This window comes from Bos taurus, chromosome 8 (assembly GCF_002263795.3).
Source record: "Bos taurus isolate L1 Dominette 01449 registration number 42190680 breed Hereford chromosome 8, ARS-UCD2.0, whole genome shotgun sequence".
Lineage (NCBI taxonomy): Eukaryota > Metazoa > Chordata > Mammalia > Artiodactyla > Bovidae > Bos > Bos taurus.
The window spans coordinates 97,677,699-97,694,151 of NC_037335.1; the positions used below are offsets into that span (position 1 = coordinate 97,677,699).

At 45.4% G+C, this 16,453-nt stretch overlaps 1 pseudogene; it reads right to left on the reverse strand.

Moving 5' to 3' along the window:
* Positions 1–1,445: 1,445 nt before the first annotated feature.
* On the reverse strand, positions 1,446–1,546 carry LOC112447898 (uncharacterized; annotated as a pseudogene).
* Positions 1,547–16,453: the final 14,907 nt, after the last annotated feature.

Consider the following 16,453-nt stretch of genomic DNA (forward strand, 5'->3'; position numbering starts at 1 on the left):
TTGAGAAATGAGCTTCCCGTCATTGGTGCTCCATTGTCTTCATCTGGTGCCATTTGGGGGGCAGTATTGGGACATATAACTAATCTCCTGTGAGCCTCATCTGCTCTCCATGAGAAAAATCCTTAGCCTTCTAGGTTAGCCAGGACTAACAGGGGAAGAAACCACACAACAGGATATATAAAAAGTTTGAAAGCACCAAATAAAAAGGAGGAGATTCAATGATCCAAAATTTGCTATCTGCCCTTTTAACAAGGAAAATATCCTGTTTCTCACTGAGGCTCTTTCTAGAGCTTGGATGAGGACCAGTGAGACACAAACAGCCCTGTGGTCCATATGACCACAAACAGAAATCAGGCAACACACACTGGACATGCTTCCTTTTACAGGGTTCTGTGAGATTACAATATCAAGGACTACCATGACAAATTAAAGATATCAAAAACTGTTCAGAGTAGATAGTAGATTCTTTTCAAAGTATTTGTGTAATAACAATCTCCGTAATGACAAACATTTGTGGAGCAATTTCTCTTCTATATCATCTCATGGGTATCTTCCAGTGAACTTGACATGACTGTCCCTATTTTACAGAGGAATAAACTAAAGCTTAGAGAAGTTAAATCTCTTGCCCAAGGCCATGAAGTTGAAGCTGGATTCAAGATTTCAACTATGATCTTTTGACAATTTGATGGTGATTATCTTTGTTTCCTATACCTGTTTGTAACACACACCTGTTGATTCTATATAACCTAGGTATTTTAATTAGGTAACAACTGAAGAAATAGTTTTAGCAGATGGACGAGATATTCTAATTCCACAAATTGAAAACTAAAAAAGAGACCGAGGAGCTGAAAGAGTGTAGGTGAATTCTTAGGGGAGCTTGTTGCCTTGCGTGTGTGTTTAGTCATGTCCAGCTCTTTGCAACCCTATGGACTGCAGCCCACCAGGCTCCTCTGTCCACAGGATTTTCCTGGCAAGAATACTGGAGTGTGTTGCCATTTACTCCTCTAGGGGACCTTCCTGACCCAGAGATCAAACCCACAGCTCCAGAGACTCCTGCATTAGCAGGCAGGTCTTTACCACTGAGCCACCTGGCAGGCCCAAAGTGTTAATATCACATTGTTGCTATTTAGAGAAGGCCCAAATTGCCAGATACACCAGGGAACTGGCTGAGGAGGAAGAGAAGAATAAGGTGTAAGAGAAGCTACCACAGGGATGAGGGGAGTTTTAACATGGCAGATGGAGCAGGGAGAGGTCTCAGCTTTCCACCCCTACACCTCTTGGAAGTTTTCTCTGCCTCCCTCAGCAGACTTCATCTGTCTTTCCTCTGTGCTCTCTTCCCTACTTATTCTGGATAGCTCTTTGCCCCACAGCTCTTTTTTTTTTTTTTGGTCAGATAGAGATTTTATTTTATTTTTATTTTTTTAATTGGATGATAATTGCTCTACAAAAATATGGAATGCTTCATGAATTTACATGTCATCCTGGTGCAGGGGCCACATTAATCTTCTTTGTATCATTGTAATTTTAGTTCAAGTGCTGCTTTCACAGGGGTTTTCTCTCTCATTCTATGAGCTTCCCGAGGGCAGGAGTTGGTCTGATTTCCACCAACCTCGCACTGCCTTGCATGGCGCAGTGGAGATATCTGACTAGTGCTGTTTAGATGAACAAATGAATAGTGAATGGATGACAATTAATGAGATGGATTGAAGTCTATCTTCTTGGGACTTTTCTTTATTTGGTAAATCTCAAAGTTCTTTTCAAGTATAAATAGGAATACTATGTAGAAAGAATCTCCAGAGATAGTAATGATGTAGGAACACAATGGATCGCTAGCTCAGTGGGTCTGAGAAGGTTGTTCAGTGGCTCAGTCAAGTCTGACTCCTTGCTTCCCTGTCTTTCACCATCTCCCAAAGTTTGTTCCGGAGAAGGCAATGGCACCCCACTCCAGTACTCTTGCCTGGAAAATCCCATGGACGGAGGAGCCTGGTGGGCTGCAGTCCATGGGGTCGCTAAGAGTCGGACACGACTGAGCAACTTCACTTTCACACACTGGAGAAGGAAATGGCAACCCACTCCAGTGTTCTTGCCTGGAGAATCCCAGGGATGGGGGAGCCTGGTGGGCTGTTGTCTATGGGGTCGCACAGAGTCGGACACGACTGAAGCGACTTAGCAGCAGCAGCAGCAGCAGCAAAGTTTGTTCAAACTCAAGTCCATTGAGTCAGTGACGCCATCCAACTATCCCATCTTCTGCTGCCCCCTTCTCCTCCTGCCCTCAGTCTTTCCCAGGATCAGCGTCTTTTCCAATGAGTCGGCTCTTTGCATCAGGTGGCCAAGGTACTGGAGCTTCAGCATCAGTCCGTCTTTTAAATATTCAGGGTTGAGTGGGTAGAGAACTCCTTTTGATGATGGATCAAATGGTTACAGTGGGAAGACAACACCACCATGACAATCAATTTTTGAGGGACAATGATTGAAAGAGTTGTGTATTGAAGCAAAATATCATAAGATTATAGCAACAGATGGAGAAAATACAAAAAATGCAAGTGATATTTTAAAAGCCTAAATTCTGAGCGATAATCAACTTCAAAGTGAGAAACCAAAGGACAGAGAGGACTAAACAAGGGGGTCAGTGGAAGAGGCATTTTGCTTCCTCTCCAGGGAGGGCTATACCTGGAAAGTGCTCCCTGCTCAGTAAAGGGCAGATTCGGAATGTGAGACAAATGAGGGTGTTTCTAGATGACAAGCAAGTTCCATCAGCCAGCCAAGGAAGGCCACTCATACTCCCGTTTTCAAGACTCCTTTTTGCTTAAAAACAAACTAAATGAGCTCTCCTAGTATATGGTCTCTGGTAATAGACATGACCACAGGCTCAGCTCACCTTCCCCGTTTCCATTCCCTCTCCAGGCCCAAGAGTCAGGGATGAGAAATGGGTGCAGGGAGGAGAAGCAGGACTGAGGTTTCTCAGAGAACATTGCTGGGGGGAGAGGAAATAATACTGGCAAGAAAAGCCACCCTACTGTGCGCTGGGCATGGCATGAAATGTTTTTACCTTGCTGTTTTTAGTCGCTCAGTCATGTCTGACTCTTTGCGACTTCACGGACTGTAGCCTGCCAGGCTCCTCTGTCCATGGAATTTTCTAAGCAAGAATATGAAATGGGTTGTCATTTCCACCTCCAGGGCATCTTCCTGACACAGGGATCAAACTTGGGTCTCCTGCATTGGCAGTCTGATCCTTTACCACTGAGCCGTCTGGGAAGTCCTTTCTCAGGTTACAAACCTTCCATGCTTCTCATTGTCTAGAGCCGCACTCTGACGATGGAAATGGTCTGTGTCTGCAGTGCCCAATACAGTAGCCACTAGACATATTTGGCCACTGAACACTTGAAATATTGCTTTTACCACTGAATGTTTCATTTTATTTGAATTAATTTGAATAGCCTCATGTGGCTAGTAATTACCACGTTAGACGGTACACGGCTAAAGTCCTACATCTTTAGACTGACAATGAAACTGTTCCAGACCTAATACACAGTGACAGCCCTTCCCCCTCAATTTCAGACGTGTCATAACTTGGGGTTAAGCCAGGACACGTGATGTCAGCAAGCAGAAGGGAAGGGAAGAGAAGATATTCTTGTGACTTTAAGTCTAAACTCTCTTCTAGGTCCAGCTATACCGTCTTGTGCTGGTACCCCATCCGCCCTCCCCCGGCACCCCCACGCCACCGTCTCCCCCCTCCCTGTCAAAACATGGCCTTGGTTTGTTGGCCTCAGCCAGACTTTGGACTCTGTCCCGCCTCCGCTTACCTCCTGTAGAATTGGATGCTGTTGGTCTTGGCAACAACCTTGAGGCTACACTTGTTTCTCTACCAGCGCTAATTAGTTACTGACAAACAGCAAGAGAGCCTCAGGGTAGGCCCACATGCAGGACTTTCAGACCAGGTGGAAAATGTCAAGATGTAATGGAACTTCTGCTCTGAATCACGTCTGGAGAATGAAATATTAGAGAGAGCCAGATCCTGAAACACAGGAGGAGAATAGGAGAATGGAGCACAGTTCTCCTTGGAGCCTCCTCATCTCTGCAACATTACTGGGAGGCAAGAAAACTTCATGTGGATGGGCAGGGCCAGGAGGCTGCTTAGCTAAACCTCCCTTTGCTCTGGGTTTTGCTCTGTGGGTTGATGGAACCCGTGGTGTTGATGGAAGCTTTATGTTTATGAATGGTTCAAGAGAGGTAAAAGTGGTGAAGATTCCTCTAAAACGTGGAACACCTAATATGGAACAGGAAATTACAGCCACGTGGGCTGCCTGGGGTCAGGGCTCACCTCAAACACACTCCTAATCAGAGGAGCTGCAGCCCAGAGTGGGGAGGCCCCTTGCCAAGTATGTGGAACATGTTAGTGGCCAAGGATTCTGGGCCTTTGAATCCGGGTTCCTTTTTTTTTTTTTTTTGCTATAACATAGATGAACTTTTTAAAAAAATTTATTTATTTTAATTGGAGGTTAATTACTTTACAATATTGTAGTGGTTTTTGCCATACATTGACATGAGTCAGCCATGGGTGTACATGTGTTCCCCATCCTGAACCCCCCTCCACCTCCATCCCCATCCCACTCCTCTGGATCATCCCAGTGCACCAGCCCTGAGCGCCCTGTCTCGTGCATCGAACCTGGACTGGAGATCTATTTCACATATGATAATATACATGTTTCAGTGCTATTCTCTCAAATCATCCCACCCTTGCCTTCTCCCACAGAGTCCAAAAGACTATACATCTGTGTCTCTTTTGCTGTCTCGCAGATAGGAACCCGGGGTTCCTTGACTCCCAGGTAACTGCTCTTCCTGTTGTAGCTAAACAACAGAGGGAATGCACAAGAAAACACAAGCTGGGATTTCCTTGGGGGGGTCCAGCAGTTGAGAATCCACCTGCCAATGCAGAGGACCCCGGTTCAATCCCTGGTCTGGGAAGATCCCACGTGCTGCAGGGCAACTAAGCTCATGAGCCACAACTCCTGAGGCTGCACTCCAGAGCCCGTGCTCTGCAGCAAGAGAAGCCACTGCAGTGAGAAACCTGGTCATCGCAACTAGGGAGCAGCCGTCAGCTGTTGCAACTAGAGAAAGCCCGTGTGCAGCAATGAAGACCCAACCCAGCCAAATCGGTAAATTAAAAAAGAAAACACAAACGGACTTTCTTTCTTAATGGTCTCCTCTTCCATCCTTACAAATGTCCCTGGCAGAGAGAAGGGAAATTGAGCAGTTCGCCATCAGCTCTGAGGTTGTCACACCTTCTCGATGGGGTGGACTGGGATGACAAGCTCAGAAACGAGGGTCAAATAACCTGGAGACAAGTCCAGATTCTTTCTGTATTTTTTGCTCCTGATTCTCAGCGTATTACTTAACTTTCTGGGCTTCAGCCTTCATATGTGAAGTGGGGCTGGTAAACCTGATCTCACAGGCAATTTGTGGGGGTTAAATGAGGTGATGGATATATGGTACCTAATTCAACAGTTCCATTTATCAAACTGAGCAGCTGCCCCGTGCCTGCTGCGGGGATTCAGAGGTGCCACCTAGATGCCTGGGAGGTGGCAGATGTTCATTATGGTCAGTTGGTAGGAGAAGGTGGGGATGGGGATGCCAGTGAAGGCATCCCTGACCCAAGCAGTGGTCCTCACCCCACGCACCCTTGCTTCAGGTTGGGCTGAGCTCCTGCTGCCTCAGCCCCTCCCCCTCCCAACAGTGAGATGATGTTTTTATTTGCTCCGTTTGTTTTTTTGTTTATAAACCTGGGCTCCTGGGAGAAGCCAGATCCCAAAGCAGGTCCTAGATGTGAAGGTCAGCCCTGAGGCTGACACAGGACCCAGGCCCCGCTGGGGAAAACATCAGGCCGCCACACATAACGGGCCTGTCCCAGCTGCCCTGCCCTCACGCTCTTCTAGCGCTTCTCCTCCATGCCCGGCCCTGGGCAGGAGGCTGCTGAAGCAAAGGAGACAGGGCCCTGCCCTGGAGACCCTCAGGGGCTCTCAGAAAACACCCGATGGCCATTACACAGTGCCGGATGTTCGAGCTTTGACAACAAAAGCTCATATGCTTATTTGAGGATTAAATTACTTATAGCAAGACCATAAGAAAAACTCATTATGTTACAGAAAGGGAAAGACAGAAGCTATAGAAGCAGCAAGAAGGCTTGGAATCCAGCATTTTGGGGGGATGTGCTGGAATCCACACTGGGCTTAGGTTTGAGGGGATCGCAGAGATGTGTAAGACTCCATCCCTGACCCCCTAAAGCTCTTAGGTACTTTGAGGAAGAGAACATGTGAATAATCACACCATTGTGTGAGTCCTGCAGGAATACCTTCCAGCATTGGGAGCTCCTGATCTTCCCAGGGCCTGTTTCCTCCACCCTGACTGATGTCCTCAAGATCATGAAGACCCTTGTCTTACATAGCCTTTGTAAGGAGCTCACAGAAGGTGCCTCAAAACTGTCTGGCAAATGGGGTCACTGATCCCCCTGCTTCCCTCTCCTCTTGGTAAGGACTGCTCTGTGAGATGTTAACTTCCTTGCAGGTTCAGATGTGCCCAAGCATGGGTGCTGCGCAGGTGCCCAAGGATCGTAACGTGAGAGAAAGCCCAGCCTGAGTGAGGAGGCCCCCATGCGATGCTGAGAACAGTGCCTTATACCCCTCCAGCAGTGGCTGGAGTGAAAGGTGGGCTGCACGTGTGTGGGTTAGGGCACGCGGAGTGATTGTGAGCTCTCTGTGTGAGTGTGTGGGAAGGTGAGAAGGGAGAGGGAATCCACTTGGGTAACTGTTGTGACAAGCCAGGTAAAAATAGAGAGGGAGGAAACCACATCGCTTGGGGTGAAAAGAGAGGGGAGGTGTTGTTTAGGAGAACAGTCAGGGAGGTGGAATCCAGGGGACCTGGCAACTGGATGTGGGAGTCAAGGGAGGGGAGGACTAGGATGGTTGCTAGGACACCAGCTGGGGGGTGCTAGCCACCTAGTGATGCTGTTCATTCAAACAGGGAATTGAGAAGGTGGAAGGGGTTCCTATTTTATTTGAAATGGAACAGGGGTTTTCCCTTTCCCAAGTGGAGAGAAAATGAGACCTCAGCTTTTCTGGAAGGCTTTACTAAGAAATTCCCTGTCTTCAGGAAACAGAAATTTCAAAATCATGCAAATGGGGCTGGGCCAGGAGCAAGGAATGTATGCAAGCATAGGACTTTTTTTTTTCTCCTCCTCCACTGACATCTACAGAACTACTACCTTCTCCCCTGTCTAACAGACTCATAGACACTTCTGGACAGACTCTTTTCATAGCTGGAGAATCTGACCACAATAAAGAGATAAACTCAGATACCTCTGTGTGTGTGTGTGGATAAAGTCGCTTCAGTCGTGTCTGACTCTTTGCAACCCTATAGACCATAGCCCACCAGGCTCGTCTGTCCATGGGATTCTCTAGGCAAGGATACTGGAGTGGGTCATGCTCTCCTCCGAGGGCTCTTCCCAACTCAGGGATCAAACCCACATCTCTTGTCTCCTGCACTGGCAGGCAGGTTCTTTACCACTAGCACCACCTGGGAAGCCCATATATCTGTATGTGTGTGTGTATGATATGAGATATATTTCATGTCTCCCATATATCTCATATATGGAAGCCCATATATCTCTGAGATGTAGCTTATTCACAACATGAGTAGGGATCAGAATCTCACCTGTAACACAGGCCCATTTCTTATTCCTCTCCCCTGCCCCTTCAGGCCTCGTTTCTGTACACTGTCAGCTTTCTTATCTTACAATGGGCCAAGGGATGCTCTGAGGTTTGGGGTCAGCACTCCCTAACCAAGCAAAGAAGCAAGCAAACAAAAAGCCTTGCATGTGCACAGTCTTTAGAATGCCTGATGCCGTGTTTCAGGTACTACCTTTCTTAAGCCCCAGTTCTCTCCTTGTTTCATCGAGGGTGAAACTGGTTCAGAGACCAGTAAAGCAATTTGCCTGAGGTCTCATGACCAGAAGTGAGACTCAGGCCTGAAATGGGTTTCCTGGATCTCTCCTTATTTCTAATAAAAAAGTGAAAGTATTAGTTGCTCAATTATGTCCAACTCTTTTCAACCCCACAGCCTGTAGCCCACCAAGCTTCTCTGTCCTTGGGATTCTCCAGGCAAGAATAATGGAGTGGGCACCCATTCCCTTCTCCAGGGGATCTTCCAGACCCAGGGATTGAATCAGGATCTCCTGCATTGCAGGCAGACTCTTCCCTGAGCCACCAGGGAAGCCCCCTTATTTCTACCATGGAATTAAAACCGCGTCCATAGATGAAGCACACTAGCTCATAGCGGCCTCCCTCAATGTTGTTTTCCTTTCCTTCTCATCTGACTCTTCTCATAAACCATGCTGTTGCTCCCATAGATCCTCCAGCCTGTGCATTCTGAAGGATTTTCTGGATTACTTTGTCCCTTTATGAAAGGGCAAGAATGCAATAGTGACTCCCTCCAGCTCAGACAACTTCTCTCACTGCTCTGAACCTATGTCTCTAACTCTCAGGATAAAGTCCAGACCCCTTACCCTAACATCCAGGCATCCCATATATACTCTGGTTCTCCTTGCTTTCTGAAACCATCCGAATCACATGGGCACAGCTCCTTGCTCTCTCAGTTACTGCTCTTCAGTGAGAGCACTCATTACTCTAGAAGTGCCTGCCTCTTCGGGGAACTGTATTGATCAGTAGAGGGGCTCCCAGGTGGCTCAGTGGTAAGGATCCCCTCTGCCAATACAGGAGACACAGGAGATGTGGGTTTACTCCCTGGATCAGGAAGATCCCCTGGAAGAGAAAATGATATGCTTGCTTGGGAAATCCCATGGACAGTGCAGCCTGGTGGGCTATAGTCAGTGCAGTTAAAAGAGTCAGACATGACTGAGCAACTGAGCACGCACACACCCACCGGTAGACTGCTTCTTGAAAGTTAGATAAGTTTTATGCACATCGTGTGCCTCTAGTGATTAGCATGGAGCCTTGCACAGGGAAGTTAATAAATATTCATTGAATTAATGCAGCAATAGATATGTCCATGAATTCAGGGAAGCAATGAATGGAGATAATGATATCTGTCCCTAAGGAGCACACACAGTTATTGTGGTAAAGATACAAGATATGTAAGGACAATCTAATCATAAGAGCAGGACAATCTGTGAGGTGCCAGGCAAATATGGAGCATTATTTCCATGGGATTATCAAAAGGACAATGAAGAGTTAGCGTGTTCACTCACATGGCCTGTGTTGGCACTGTATGTGCTGCTGCTTGGGTGGCAGGGGCCACGGAGAAACTTGTGACCTCATTTATTGTTATAGAAGAAACCGTGTTGTAGTTTCTGAATAGAAGTTGGTATAGAAAAAGCACTCAGATCATATTCAGATCAATAAGCAGATTCAAGCTTTAGGGCAGTCTACCATCTCCACATAGTGGGTCACCTGGAAATTCCAAAAGCTCAAGTTGATCTAATTAATTTTATTCAACTTCTCTAAGACTCAATTTTCTCTCCATGAAATGGAGACGTAAGAGCAACTGCTCCCCAGAGTCACTGTGTTAGGATTACACAGATTAGACAACGCATGTTTGGAGGGTGCCTGTCCTGGTGTCTGCCTCTTAGTAAACGCTAAGTCCGTGGTGGTGCTGCCTGCAATGAAAATGCTTTTGATGAGGCTGGCAATCGAGTGCTCCCAGATCCCAGGGCAGCACCGGGCTTGTTGGTTGAGCTACGTAATGTTTGCTGAAGAACAAACAGATCCTCCAGGAGAGCTGAATCAGGCAAGAGGGATACACATGTGGAGTGAGTTACTTGGGAAAACAATTGAAGCCAAGACTAAATGAGTTCATGAGAAATCAGGTTTGTTTCTTTGTAAGAGATGGACAAAAAACTTGGTGAAAAAAACAGGAAATTGGGATCCTGATGAACCAGAAAGAAGGGCAGTAATTGACAAAAGCCAGATGGCTTCTTCTGTCTCTTAGCATTGGGTCCCTCCCACAACAAAGAGGGGACTACTTCATGTGAATGATCTTGTGGTCATTTTACTTGGCCAGACTGCAAGGCATGCTGGGATCTCAGGGATTCTTTGGGCTCCCTTGGCTGGGTAACTGACAAAAAGGTGAGATAGGGCTAATCTTTGATGAGATGTGAATGATGGGGGTGAATGTCGGGGGCTGATGTTAAGTGCCTATGGTGCCTTAGGTATAACTGGTTATGTTCTGTGCCCTGTAGCCTCCCTACCACACTGATATCTAACTAGACCAAAGAGTCACTCTCTGGCTGGAATCTAGACATCAGGTAATGAGCAGGAGGCCTGGGAATCTGGCTTGCACATCTGCCCTACAGGAATATTTTATATTATATGCTGACAAAGGGACACAAGCAGGATCTCTCTAGAGAAGTTGTGAATATGACACTTAAGAGAAAATTCAGAGAAAAAGAGAAGAAATAATGCAGAAAGCTGTGAGGAAAGGGAGAAACAGCTGAAGCTAGAAGAGAAGCAGAAGGGCAGTACTGGAAGAGGGGCACCAGCACAGGGAACCCAAAAACCGTTCCTAGGAGGACAAAAATTCAGGCTGCTGCTGTTTCTTGGCCCGCAAGGCATCATGGGCACTGCTCTCTCTGAGGCCTGCAGAGCGGCGGCCAGTTCCTGGACCTTCCTCACTTCCCTGAGGATCTTTTCACAAGTCCTCTGTAGGGGAGGTAGCCCAACTTTGTGTCATTTGACACCTGTCTGTGAGTCCTGTTCTGGGCTTGAGCTGCGCTCACACTGAGAGCTACGTATAGGCAGGGTCTGCAGATGTGAGCCCTGAAGCACGTGTCCTCTTTCCTCCAACCTGAATGGTTGACTCCAGCTCTGCCTGGTTTAGGAAGTATCTCCATTTATCGACACGAGGTCTAGGGTGGTGGGAAGAGCCCAGGCTTCAGAAAGAAGGCAACTGGAAAGAGACACATCCTTGGGACCCCAGGCAAGAGGTCTAAGGTCTCAGACTAGGCATTTGTCCAAGCAAGAAATGGAACTCAGGAGTGGAGGCATTGCCTTGGGTATCAATGGGCATCGGTTGTCCTAGATGGGGGTGTGCTGTAAGCATCCCAGGGGCACAGAGCTGCCTAGTGGCTGCAGCCAGGCTCACTAGACACCAGTGGCAGGAATCCTCTCAGAGCTAACTTGCTATTGTACCATCTCCTCAATTATGAACAAAATTGCCAAGTAGGCAGGGTAGGGCTGAACTTGTAAGCTGAAGGCTTCGTGGGTGGCTGGAGAGCCAGCCTGGGGAAGCAGGAGCTGACAGTTGCACTCATGTTTACCCATATCGTACTGACACTGGTGAGATACATCCTCTGCTCTTCTCCAAGTTGTGTCGAGGCCATGTCCCGTTCTCTGTATTTCTAGCACTCAACATGATGCCAGGCCCATGGGAAGTGTTTAGTACATCACTGCAGGATTTCTGAATACACATTTAGAGCTGGGGAAATACTGTCCTAAAAAACCCACAAACCTCAGATATCAAATATCATCCTCTTCAACTTGAGATCTTCTTAGGTAACCATAGGTGTGTGTGTGTGTGTGTGTGTGTGTGTGTGTGTGAGTGCTCAGTTGTGTCCAACTCTTTGCAACCCATGGACTATAGCCTGTTAGGCTCCTCCGTCCATGGGATTTTCCAGACAAGAATACTGGCTGCTGCTGCTGCTAAGTTGCTTCAGTCATGTCTGACTCTGTGCGACCCCATAGATGGCAGCCCACCAGGCTCCACCATCCCTGGGATTCTCCAGGCAAGAACACTGGAGTGGGTTGCCATTCCCTTCTCCAATGCATGAAAGTGAAAAGTGAAAGTGAGGTCACTCAGTCATGTCCAACTCTTAGTGACCCCATAGACTGTAGCCCACCAGACTCCCCTGTCTGTGGGATTTTCCAGACAAGAGTACTGGAGTGGGGTGCCATTGCCTTCTTCAAAGGATCCATTAACACCTGCTTGAAGCAGATGTTGCTATGACATGGAAGAAACAACTTACCTGGAGACACTAGTTCAAATTCTTCCTCAAGCACGTACTAGCTGGGGGATCTCGCAGAGGATTACCTAACATCTCTGGGCTTTTCCTCATCTGTGAAACTAGGTGTGAAAGTGATAGTCACTCAGTCATGTCTGACTCTCTGAGACCCCATGGACTGTAGCCCACCAGGCTCCTCTGTCCATGGTGAATACTGCTGCCGTCCAGGCAAGAATACTAAAGTGGGTTGCCATGCCCTCTTCCAGGGGGTCTTCCTGACCCAGGGATCGAATCTGCATCTCTTATGTCTCTTGCACTGGCCAGTGGGTTTTTTAACCACTAGCACCACCTGGGAAGCCCAGCAACTAGGAGATAATGCCTATTCATGGGCTAACAGAGGATTTGGTGAGATGACATATGAGAAAACAGCAGCCCGCAGAATAGCTTGGTAAATGTTTGTTGAATGGCAGATGCCATTCTGGTAACTAAAGTTCACCATGGCTCTCTTCTGCTTTTTGCCCTGACTCATTGCCACATTGTCTGTCAAGGACCATTCTGTTGTTTAGCCCGGTTCTTCTCAAACTAAGAGGGACATGCATGAGTTGCCTGACAAATGGTAGGAAGCCACCACTGATCACCTACTGTTCATCCTTGGAAGACAAGCAGTGATAGACTGACAGGCTTCAGTAGGGGAATCCTGGGCACTGCTTATCTGAATGCACCACTAGAGCCACTATTCTGGGAGATCCTGGGCAACTTCAGAGGAGGAACTAGACAATGCCAGCTGACTGGCATCCCTGGCAGTGTGGGGTTCATATTTTAGCAAGCCTCTGAGCTTATGCAAGTAGCATCTGGGTTAGAGAAGCCACAGGTTTAGGTCTGCTAACTATATAATTAAATAAGGTAGAATGTCAAGAGAGAGGCAGAGATGAAGCTTGTAGACTTAAAAAGCTGTATACTGAGAAAAGGCCACCATAACATCTTTATATCTTCCTTGAGAAAAATCAACACAAAGCAACAGATTTCAAATGCAGAGAGCATGAGAACTCATATGGAGGACTGTTGGAGGGCTGCAGGCTGGGTGTATCACTGCATTTGTCGCCTAGACAGTCTGAGCCAGGCTCTCCATGTATTATCACTCATCCACACTGCATTTTCTGGGCTCCAAAATCACCACGGATGGTGACTGCAGCCATGAAATTAAAAGATGCTTGCTCCTTGGAAGGAAAGTTATGACCAACCTAGATAGCATATTCAAAAGCAGAGACATTACTTTGCCAACAAAGGTCCATCTAGTCAAGGCTATGGTTTTTCCAGTAGTTATGTATGGATGTGAGAGTTGGACTTTAAAGAAAGCTGAGTGCCAAAGAATTGATGCTTTTGAACTGTGGTGTTGGAGAAGACTCTTGAGAGTCCCTTGGACTGCAAGGAGATCCAAACAGTCCATCTTAAAGGAGATCAGTCCTGAGTGTTCATTGAAAGGACTGATGTTGAAGCTGAAACTCCAATCCTTTGGCCACCTGATGTGAAGAGCTGACTCATTTGAAAAGACCCTGATGTTGGGAAAGTTTGAGGGCAGGTGGAGAAGGGGACGACAGAGGATGAGATGGTTGGATGGCATCACCAACTCAATGGACATGAGTTTGGGTAAACTCCAGGAGTTGGTGAGGGACAGGGAGGCCTGGTGTGCTGCGGTTCATGGGGTCACAAAGAGTCGGACACGACTGAGCGACTGAACTGAACTGACCACTGAAGTAGTGTGTGTGTGTTTGTGTGTGTGTGTGTATTTATGTGTGTGCGCTCAGTCATGTCCCACTCTTTGTGTTCCCATGGACTGTAATCCTAAATAGTAAACGTTATTATGCCTGCTTTAGTGAAATGGAAACTGATGCTCAGGTTTATTTAAGCAATTCACCCTAACTCATGGCATTATTGAGAGTCAGAGCTAGGACTTGTCTGTCCAAAGGGTATTGTTTTACTGAATCACGCTACCGAGGGAAAGTTCTGGCTTATAATTTGCCTTTTAATGTAAATAGTACATATGTAATCTAGCAAAACTGAGAGGAGAAGGACTGCAGCGTGAATCTTGTATTTAAGGAGGGTTTGGGGATCTTCTAACCAACTTCCTGTTGTACCCCATCAATCGATGTATTTGGCATGTCACCATAATTGCCCGGTGGCTTTACTGAGAGGCTCTATTCTCTTTGATCTCTGTGAAGCATAACATTCTGTGGACCCATCTTTCCTCTTGGTTGGTTGCACCAGCCATGGACTTATATGATAACCCCTTAATTGTTCTACTTGCTCAAGGCCCTCTCCACTCTAGTCCGTCCTTCAACATGGAAGTCAAAATGATCTTCACAAAGTCTGACTGTGATTCATGTCCCAGTTTTGCACTCAAGTATAGAAAGGCTGTCTCCTGCAGGTCACATTTAGTCCAGTTCTGTGGTCTGACACTCAAGGACTCCTGCAATTCTTTCAATCTCCAACCTCTCACCTTCAGCCAATCGGAACTAACCATTTACTGATCTCTAAACTCAGTTGCTCCTTCTCACCTCTGCGCCTTTTCTCATGTCATCCCTAGAGATTTCTCCTAGGGATAAATATCAAAATCATACCAACAATTCAAGCCTGAGGACAAGTACTGCCTCTTTCCTTTATTTCACATCTCTTCCCCTTTGCACTGAACACGGTTCCTAGAAAAGGACTTGTGGTCAAGAAATTCTTGCAAGTTCATGCATATATTATTAATGGAGTCCCTACTACAGAAAACTGTGCTATGTGTTTGGAGATGACATAATAATACACCTAGAAAAGCCTAAAGATGCCACCAGAAAACTATTAGAACTAATCAATTAATCTGGCAAAGTTGCAGGATGCAGATTTAATATACAGAAATTTCTTGCATTCCTATAGCCTAACAAAGATTAGAAAGAGAAATGTATGCTATTTCATGAAATATCATTTTCAGACATATTTAAGCTAAGCATTATTTGTTGACATTTCCCTAATATGGTAATTGAGTAATTAGTTCTCATGCATCACCATCTTGGTGGGTGTGGAAGCAATATTTCATTGTGGTTTTGATTTGAATATTCCTAATTGCTGATTATGTTGAGCATTTTTCCATGTGCTTATTGATTATTTGCATAGCTTCTTTAGAGAAATGTCTATTCAGACCATCTGTCCATTTTTAAACTGGGTTTTCATTTTATTATTGAGTTGTAAGAGTTTTTCATACATTCTAGTTATAAATCCCTTGTCAGATGTATGAGTTATAACTATATTCTTCATATTTGTGGGTTATGTTCACTTTGTTGATAATGTTCTCTGAAGTACAAAAGTTTTAAATTTTGATCAAGCTTGGGGCTGGTGCACTGGGATGACCCAGAGGGAGGGTATGGGGAGGGAGGAGGGAGGAGGGAGGAGGGTTCAGGATGGGGAACACAGGTATACCTGTGGCGGATTCATTTCGATATTTGGCAAAACTAATACAATATTGTAAAGTTTAAAAATAAAATAAAATTTAAAAAATAAAAATAAATTTTTATCAAGTCCAGTTAATCTATATTTTCTACTGCTATTTGTGCTTTTGGTTACTATATGAAAAGATTTTTCCTAACACACTGTAATTTAAATGTATTCCTATATTTTTCCTAAGGGTTATAAAATTATAGCTATTACTTTTAGGTCTCTACAAATATTGACCTATTTTTTGTTTATAGTATATAAAATCTATTTTTAGATGATTTACATCATTTAGTTTACAAAATTAATTTACTCTTTTTCCTATTAGTATTCCATTATTTCCTATAGTTATATAGAGAAGTTATCGATTTTAATATATTCACTTGTATATATTTATCTCATGGCTCAGCAGGGAAAGAATCTGCCTGCAACGCAGCAGACTCAGGAGACACGGGCTCAATCCCTGCGTCGGGAAGATCTCCTGGAGAAGGGAATGGCAGTCCACTCCAGTATTGCCTGGAGAACCCCATGGACAGAGGAGCCTGATGGGCGACAGTTCATAGTCACAGAGAGTTGGACACGACTGAAGCAACTGAGCACAAGTAATTTTTCTAAACTCCAATAACTGCTTAGCTTTTGTGTTTATTTTTTCTTTTGGGGTTAAGAAACAGAATTTAATAATTGGTTTTTGAATCTCCTTTTTAATAAATTTGTCTCTTTGTACTTTATTTCGCTGACATATTTCTAGAACAATGTTAAATCATAAGAGATAATAGTGGACATCTGTGTTTTGTTCCTAAGTTTGATGTAATGCACCTGATGTTCAATTTGACTTCTTGTATTCTTTACCATGTAAGAATTATCCTTCTATTCCTTCTGTATTATTTCAACTTTAATAAGGACAGTATGGTAAATTTCATCAACGTGATGATGGTTTTTTTCTCTTATACCATCTGATGAATGATGTAATACAGTTAT